Source organism: Dermacentor andersoni, chromosome 1 (assembly GCF_023375885.2).
Source record: "Dermacentor andersoni chromosome 1, qqDerAnde1_hic_scaffold, whole genome shotgun sequence".
NCBI lineage: Eukaryota > Metazoa > Arthropoda > Arachnida > Ixodida > Ixodidae > Dermacentor > Dermacentor andersoni.
In genome coordinates this window covers 186,521,364-186,530,300 of record NC_092814.1, presented here as the reverse complement: position 1 = coordinate 186,530,300, position 8,937 = coordinate 186,521,364, and positions in this window count along the sequence as shown.

Below are 8,937 nucleotides of genomic sequence, written 5' to 3'. Positions count from 1 at the left end.
TTCTCGTAGAAATAATGGCCCCCTCATTGAGTAATTTAGATGAAGGGTTAGAATTGGGCTGTCTGCCACAGGATATTTTTTTTTAGTTTTGGACTTTCTAAAAAAATACCCGGTATACTGTTATTCTTCTAACCGATTTGCATTCATTCAGATAACCGTGAGAAGAAATACAGAGAATAACCGACGGCTACGCGCAGACCTTGCTTTCATAAGAGATCTTATCTGTGGCAGGTAGCCTTCCTGATATTCACTTGAGCTCGAATCCCGTTACTGACTCTCACTCTCAATCATACTGAGCAAGTGGAATGAAATATACAAACGCCCATGGTGGTATTTACAAGAGCCACTCCGGTCTATATGAGAGATGTTCATTTCCATGTCAATATGACTCTCGATCCGAAGCCGTTCATTCAAACAATAAATGTTAGTAGTAGCTTCATTTTGAGCGTTGAAAGCCACTTCGCTTTTCCCCGTAACGACCTTAGTTCGCTCGTCTTGGCTGTGCGAGGGCCATCAATGTTGCAGGCACACTAATGATACCAGTTTAACTCGATGCTTAAATTGTCGAATTTTGATTAAAGCAAGGAGCTAAAAAGTTCGATTACTAATGTCTAAGTACTTAGAACACAAAGGCTAGGATGAATTTAGTGATATTAAGTGATGGCTTGCTTGGGAAATCTTGCTGCTATGCTTACGAACAGGCGTACAAAAGGAATGAAAACGTTCCTTTCGCCCGATGTACAGCTCATCGCGCAATAACAGCGGCCTGCAGACCACTTCTTGTAAGACACGAAGTGTTTCCTGAACATGAATTACGAGAAAATTCTGCTGTACTTCTGGTTACAATCTATTTAATATAGTTTGTAAAAGGCAGAACAGACAAGGAGTTAGTCTATGAATTTACATTACACGCATCTACATCACCCAGCATTCGCCAGTGCGTTTGTCCTAGGCCTAAATTCATTAGCAAGTCACTACTGTAACCACTTGCTTGGATGTCTGGTCAACTTCTATTGCTCCTCAACTTCTTCTCTTATACTACTGAAAACACAGTCGATCCTGCTCTTAGCTTAGACGAATAGTTTCCTTTAAATGCTCAAAAATGCAGATTCTCCAGAACGACTATGCTTGCTTTAATAATCCAACGATTTCCATAATTCTAAGTTGATTTTCTTTAAACCTATTTTAAATTTTTTCAGAGTGAATATGGGAAATTTTATCTCAAAGAGAAAGAGAGAGAGAAAACAAGGAAAGAAAAGCCAGGGAGGTCAACCAGAACAGCGTCCGGTTTGCTACGTTACACTGGGGGTGGGAAAGTGGAAATAAAAAAGAGGGCAAGAAGGAAAGAGTGAGCATTGTGTACTCGCGGGAGGATGCACAGGAGCACTATAAACGGTCACTCAGGCTGGTGCACTTCGAGGGTGGACTTCAAGAAGTTCCCTGAAGTGCAAATAGCTTTTTGTACTGGTGCAAAATGCTATTTGCATTCGCGGGAACTTGCCATTGGTAACAACAAATAGTCTCGAGTTCAGCTGGTTTAAAAGTTGTACAGATAGAGGGGCGTTGGACGTCGTATGCAGGAAAGGTACAGAAAAAGTGCTCAATGGTTTCCTCGCATATACAGGAGTCACACGTCGGACAATCGGTCATTACAGTAGGAGTAAGCGTTCGTAAACGCCACTCCCAGCCTTAAGCGGTAGAGCAATGCTGCTTCGCAGCGGGAAAGGCTAGATGACATTTGCAGCAGTAACGAAAGGTCCAGGTTACGCAGATGAACATTGGAGACACTCGGATAACTCAAGAAAACTTGTGTCTTTGCGTAAGGAAGCAGACGAAGTTCCCTGGCAGCATTCATTCACGTCAAAGGAATTGCAAGCGTCTGGGTGCCGTCGGTGGGCAGACTGAGCAGCCCTGCAAGCAATGTCATTGCCAACGATCCCGGAATAACCCGGAAGCCACTGAAAGATGATGTCGCGCCCGTTTTCCAGAGCATTATAGTTTATTTCCCTAACGTCCGATACCATTTGCTCGGATGCCCTGTAAAGCAAAATAGACTGGAGGCTGTGAAGAGCCACTTTATTGTCACAAAACACGACCCATTTCTGTGCCGGTTAATCCGTGACGTAGATCAAAGAGGCACGGAGAGCTGCAAGTTTTGCCGCAGTAGATGTGGTTGTGCGTGACACCTTGAATATAATTGGGACCTGCTTCGCTGGAACCACGTAAGCTCCTGATGATCCGGCCGGCGAGGTATAACCGTCGGCATAAATAAGCAGGCGCAGTCTCAGTATGTCTGGTGCAGTGATAGCAGCGACAGCTGCTTAAGAGCTGTAGGGAAAAATCATTTGTATACTTTGTAATTCTGATAGTAGCTATAGGTTCACTTGAGGCTGTCGTAGGTACTACAGGGGAGATTAAATTTTCGCCGCCAGTATGTAAGTAAACACTCTTAATGAGCGCTGATCACTCGTGAAAAGGTCGCTTGAGGTCTTTGTGCAGCCAGTTGAACTGTGCGATGGCTGGGGCTCCTTGAAAAATTGTGGACGTTTGATCTGAAAGAGTGGACAGCCAAGTTAATCTGGATCAGATGGTATCTTGCGATGACGATGGTTGCTCTGGTTAAGGTGCGTCGAGGTATTCCCAAGCGAGTGCGTGGGGCTTGACCCTGTAACTCTCCAGAGTTCGAGTGTTCATGCCTGTATTTGACAAGAATGGCAGACCATAACGTAGCAGTCCCTGAAACACGGTCCTGTACAGCAGCAGCACAGGTTGCACAGCAGCACAGTTCTTCAGCAGAGTAACATTAACACCTGACCACAACCTCTCGTTGAGCCCCCACTGCGTTTATCTGGAGAAGTTATGTGCCATATCTTGTTCTTAGAATGTATACAGAGACCTCTGACTGGCCCTTACGCTGTTTGCAAGTCTGGGCAAACGTTTAGGCGTAGCATCCAGTTGGTTACTGCAGAAACCCCGTATTGTAGGACGCGTCATTTTGACGCTTCCAGTTGATCCTCGGTATGCTACTTTGTGCAATAAAATTCTTGCCTGGTCCAGCCTTAACGTGATGTCAAGTCATGACTGCAGCACTACGTTCCAGGAAGATAGGAACCGTATTTTGCGATGATTATTTCATTTTATCTTATTATTCTAGGCACTGAGTGAATCATCGTGGTCCGGACGATGACGACGGCGCGACGACGTCCTAGCCAATGACGAAGGACTAAAAAATTGGAAAATGAATGTCAACGAACTTTAAAAAATACGGCTGCAGAGGAGCGCGTCGACGCGCGGTAATCTGCGACGCCATTTCAAGAGTCTGCCGCCTGAGTAGAATGGTGTTATCATCTCCTGCCTGTCTTCATGGTAGACAAAAATTCTGGGCCCTTTCTTTAGTATATGATCGAACTCGTATTACTCAAATATGCGTATAATATTTCGTGGATGGGATACTCAGTCCAGCGCCGTCCTTTCAGACGCACTATAAACCGCCATGCGTGGTTAAAGATATGAGCGTATTTCGATGCTCGTTACAAATCTCTCTGCGCAGAAATGCTATATCCCTTTATCGAATGTCTTAGCTTGGAAAAACGTTAGCGTTTCATGACGTGTGGTGTACTGGCAAAAAAAAAAAGGCAAATTGCCACCACCAATACGAAGTGTGCACACTATCTTTCACTGACGAAAAAAAAATGTGATACGACAGAGAAACCCTCATCCTCAAGGCCACTGTAAAGGAATTGTTGGTGGTGGCAGTTTGATTGTCTAGGTTTTGCGAATTGGGCTGGCGCATGTGATTAGGTTGCCTATATAAAGGCTTTCGGTCGTTTCAGGAAATAAAGTTGGTAATCTGCGCTGTGTCCTGAGCTATTTTTTTTTTCTTGTGCATCTTGCGCAGCACGGTTATAATTAAGGTATGAACCAACTAGTCCGCAAAAAAATATAATTGAGAAGTTTGTGCCAGGCCTTCCCTTTTCTCTCGCAAAAAAAAGAAAGGGAGAGAGAGAAAACGCTTTCAGCGCTGTTCATTCGACAGCGGCTCGACGTAGTGCAATAATTGCTCTGAACTTGGGGCGTCCGCTCACAACGTCCTTACGTCAGTAGAATGGCTTTTGGGCGTAACACCTTTGCTGTCGGCAGGGCAGATCATGTAAAAGCGCCTAATCAGCTGAAACCTAACCACAGCATAGAATCGGATTGGCGCGGCGTGTTTGTGCCTTTTCGAAATAGACACCCGAACAGAACGACTGATAAACCGGCGTCAGCAGGGCACGCAGCGCATTTTGAAAACGCGGTTGGCACCGGTTCATGCATGCGCTGTTTATGACGCACTCTTGAGCTTCCTAGGTCGGCTGGAAAGGGGCCAACAGAGTTTCTCTCATAAGTAGTGAAGTAACGCGCACCCTACTCTGGAGCTATGCCATGGTCCTTCAATATACTCTTCGGTTTTCTGCTCGTCCTATAAAAACGTTAACTGTGTAGTAAGGGCATTATGTATAACCTCACGAATTTAGCTTTCTCATATATAGTGAACCACTGAATGCACCGAGTACCACATTCCGATACTTGTGGGCAGGCATGCTTCCTACGATGTGTGCACGAGAGGATGAGGTATATTTACGTGTGTACACGGCTGTACATTTGGTGTTGTATCCATCGTTTTTATTTATTTTAAAAAAAATAAATTATGGGGTTTTACGTGCCAAAACCACTTTCTGATTATGAGGCACGCCGTAGTGGGGGACTCCAGAAATTTGGACCACCTGGGGTTCTTTAACGTGCACCTAAATCTAAGCACACGGGTGTTTTCGCATTTCGCCCCCATCGAAATGCGGCCGCCGTGGCCGGGATTCGATCCCGCGACCTCGTGCTCAGCAGCCCAACACCATAACCACTGAGCAACCACGGCGGGTTTTTATTTACTTTTTATTGACACAGCAAGGCGAGATTACAGCTCTGCATCCCATCAGACTTGAAACAGCGCCTACATATCTATTTTTTTCATTCTCGCATCACTCCTTTCTGCCAGGTGTTTTTTTCTTCTTTAGACTATGCAAAACTTTTAATAACTGCCTGTGGCAGATAGTACAATCCTAATCTTTCAACTGGATTGCTCGAAGAGGCGGACTTTACTAGTACAGTAAATCGAAATGCATAACTGACTAGTGAGCAAAATTTCAACATTTACTTTTTTCAAGTAATTACTTCATATCACATATTACGAGTTACGAATTGTAGTCGGGGAGATTGCAAGGCACATTCTCTTGGAACGAACTCTGAGGATGGAAGCGGTTTCGAAATATGCTTCGTTAAACATGCGATAAAAATGCAGTGTTGTCTCCCCCCCTCTCTCTCTCTTCTTTCTGTTTTTTTTTTAACCAAAACGCTGTTCTTTGCATTGAAACGCAAAAATAACTGGAACGCCAATCTATTTCGTCACATACTTTGGGGATGAGTATTTCGAAAATGATGTCATCCTGACAATTCATACCGAGTGGATACGCTTTGGGGTCTCATTGGCCACAACTCGCAAATTGCAATATGTACCCCAAAGTAATTAGCTTAATATTTAATTAGTGAACATTTGTTGACTTTTCAATTATGCTTTTCGATTTCTCGTGCAAGTAATGTCCATCCTTTTGAGTTATTCCGCTCCAAGACAAGAATTGGGTTATTTTCCACAGGCAATCTTTAAAAATTCTGTATAGTCTAATTTTTTTTTTTGACCGGTATAGCTTTCAGCAGCATGAAAGATTAGCGAGAATGCCGTAAGTGTGCGCCGATTACCAGTGGAAGACGGTCCACTGAAACGGCAAAAAAAAAAGTGCAAATGTGTTATCACTCGCATAATGTGTCTGACCTTTTTATTTTAAAGTCTTGCCTGTGCTATACTTGTGAATATTTCCAAATGAATGTAAGCGCGTTGTACATCCACTTCAGGTAGCACATACCCCACAATAATATTTTCTGATTCGTATTTTCCCCTATAACATCGAAATACCGAAATAGCCTCCCTTTTCCCTTACAAACATCTTCTTGGGTACTAGGCGCGAACACACACAGAAACAAGGAAGGAGTGTGTTCGCGCCTAGTACCCAAGATGAATTGTGACCAACTCGCCCAACAGGACTTCCTTACAAACGTCGAGACACTCACATATTCTTACGCATTTATAGAAGTGGTTGGCGGCCATACTTCGCCATAAATACCTGTACTAAAATTGCCTCCTATTTTATGTAGCCAAGTCGTTACGTAATACCCCTGACAGGGCCCTTAAGGAAATGAAATGGAGTGAAGGATGAGATAGGTGCAACTTATCCTCATCACGGTATATACGCTAGAATGCGCGAGTGCAATCTCTTACAGTATCACTGGGGACTTCTGGAGGTCGCGCCCAGCGCACGAAGTGACAGCTGGCACGCTTCCTCGATTCATAGATTTTTCAAATACCCATGACAAACTTGCGGGAATTAAATCGTGATAGAGCCATTTTACGACAAGTATGTGCTTTGCGAGCATCTCAAGATTAGTTGGGAACGTCCGCCAGCACAATTCCGCGATTCCAGTCGTAGTATAGTAACGCACTTCGTGGGACTCGCATAAATTCATTTTCGTGCCTTTTGCCTGCCTGAAGATCTTGTCAGAAGGACGTCGTATATTTTAGGAAATGGTGCAGCACTTCCCTAGCAATAGGCATCGCGCAACGCACAAAGTGTGTGCTAAAGATATAGTGTAGTAAGGAAGGGACTCTGAGAGCCTATATGAGCGGTACATTTGTGGTTCCTTAGTATAAGAGGGCTTGTTAGCAACGTTGACAACTCCACATAAGATTTCTGGCGAACGCACATCAATTGAGTGTCAACTTTGTGCCCAAGAGGCGTGTGTGCCTAATGACACCATGTTCTTCCCAGCAATACGCATGACACAAGCGTTACGGAGTAAGCAACACTTGCAAGTGCCATGCTTTCATATTAGAGTAGGTACTGTATTGTTTCAAATTGATGTCAGCAGATGGACCCTAACACTTCCGTTCTTGAATTTGCTGAAGATTGAGGCGCGAACTCCATCAAATGGAAATCGTGAAGCAGAATTAACGAACAAGCACGCCCACCATCAGCATCATTAGAGAAGGTATGGTGTGTCCTTAATTTGCGCCATGGTTGCTGGGCCTCGCATTTATCTGTAGATAAAGATTTCTTTTTCTCCATCATCGTGTAATGTCGTTTATTTGAGGAAACGTTATTATTATTATTATTATTATTATTATTATTATTATTAAACTAAGGAAAACGGAATCACAGCGCCGCATGTGCTGTGTTCCGTGCAGCAGTTCTTTCGCTCGCAATGCTTGCTCACCTCACTGTAGCCAGAACAACAGTTATGCGAGGACATAAAGCGAAAAAAGTAAATAAACACTCAAAGCACACCACGAGGGTCATGCACGTAGACCCAGGGAGCGGCTTCTTGTCAAGGTCGTTCCCGACGGTCGTGCCCTCACCTCGCGCACCAGAACGTAGCGCAACTCGTGTACGAAGACCCGGGCGATGCCACCGCCTCCTCCTGAAAGCGAGCGAGGGGCATCGACAGTGGCCCCGTCATTACGGCTGGCCACGGTAACAAGAAAGAAGCGAAAAAAAAAAAACACACGTGAGATTAGAGCAAAGACTGAGCGGCAGCAGTGGGACAAGGAAGTTGCCCTTCAACCCTCCTCCTCCCCTTTCCGCGCTCTCTTTCGAGAAGCACACGAGCCTGGCGGCGTGCTCCGTTCGGGAGGAGGAGAGATTGCGTTCCCCGATTGGGGAACAAAACGGGTCCCCGCTACGCACACGATCGCGCACTCAGCACTGCGTTCCACCTCGTCTCATGCCTTCTTTTTTTTTTGCTTATTTGCGTGATGTTTGTCCTACGCTGTTTTTCGCTCCCTCGCGGTCGCCCACTTTTCTGTTTTGCGCTTGTAGAGGCCGCGGACAATGTCTGAAGCCAAGGAGCGATGGAGGGGCCAGTGTGCGGACTGCCCAGTAGGGGGCCAGCCAGCACCTGACGACCCGAAATTCCAATTTCAGTCGGGGGTCGAGGCGCGCTGTTGTTTACCGAAGCCGAGCGTCTGGTCACGTAGCCCAAGACCATTGGGGACCCCAGCTTCTCTAGTGCTGGACTGTCACCTCTGCTATTTTAAGAACACTCATCCGCAAAAGGCTTCCATTGAACGTCGCAGATGCGGAATACATTTCACACGAAACAACCAGGACGAAGAACTGCAAATATTAAGCTAATGCATTGTATTCGAAGTAAAACAAGAGAGAATAAAGTAAACAAGAGGCAATACGGGGGCTGACATGCCTCTTGCTGTCAGCTAGACTGCTGATTCGAGTACTAACCACTGTGTGGTACTTTAGTAGTATGGTTGAGGCTTATTAAAGGAAGAAAAAACTATTTTGAGATTCTCAGACAACTACATCTCGTACAGTGAACCCACCGCGTCAAACACTGAGTTAATCATTTCACGCACGTTCTGGATGTACAGGCGCTCCCAGAATAATTCGGAACGCAACACACGCGGCCGCTCGCCGGCGGAGCGCGCCCGTGGAAAAAGTAGTACCGTTGCCTGCGCGTGCGCGGTCTCCCTAGCGAGCAAGGTTGGCTCCCTAGTGCATCTAGTTTGTGTTGCGTTGCTGCAAAACGCTAGCCCTAGGTTCCCCTTAATGTTTTGTCAAGGGTGGCTGGGCCGGTGGTGTCTGTGACAAGCTGTGTCTGCGCATGCACTCGCGTTGAAGCATAAGCGCTCATGTCTGCATGTTCGGGTGCTTCGGCGCCTTTTTTCCTGTACTGTTCATGTGGGCCATATTTATGATTTGCTCAAAATATTTATGGTAGGTGACCGTGACTAGCGCTGGCAAAGGGTGGCGTTTTCGTCTGATGCAACCGTGATGATATCGG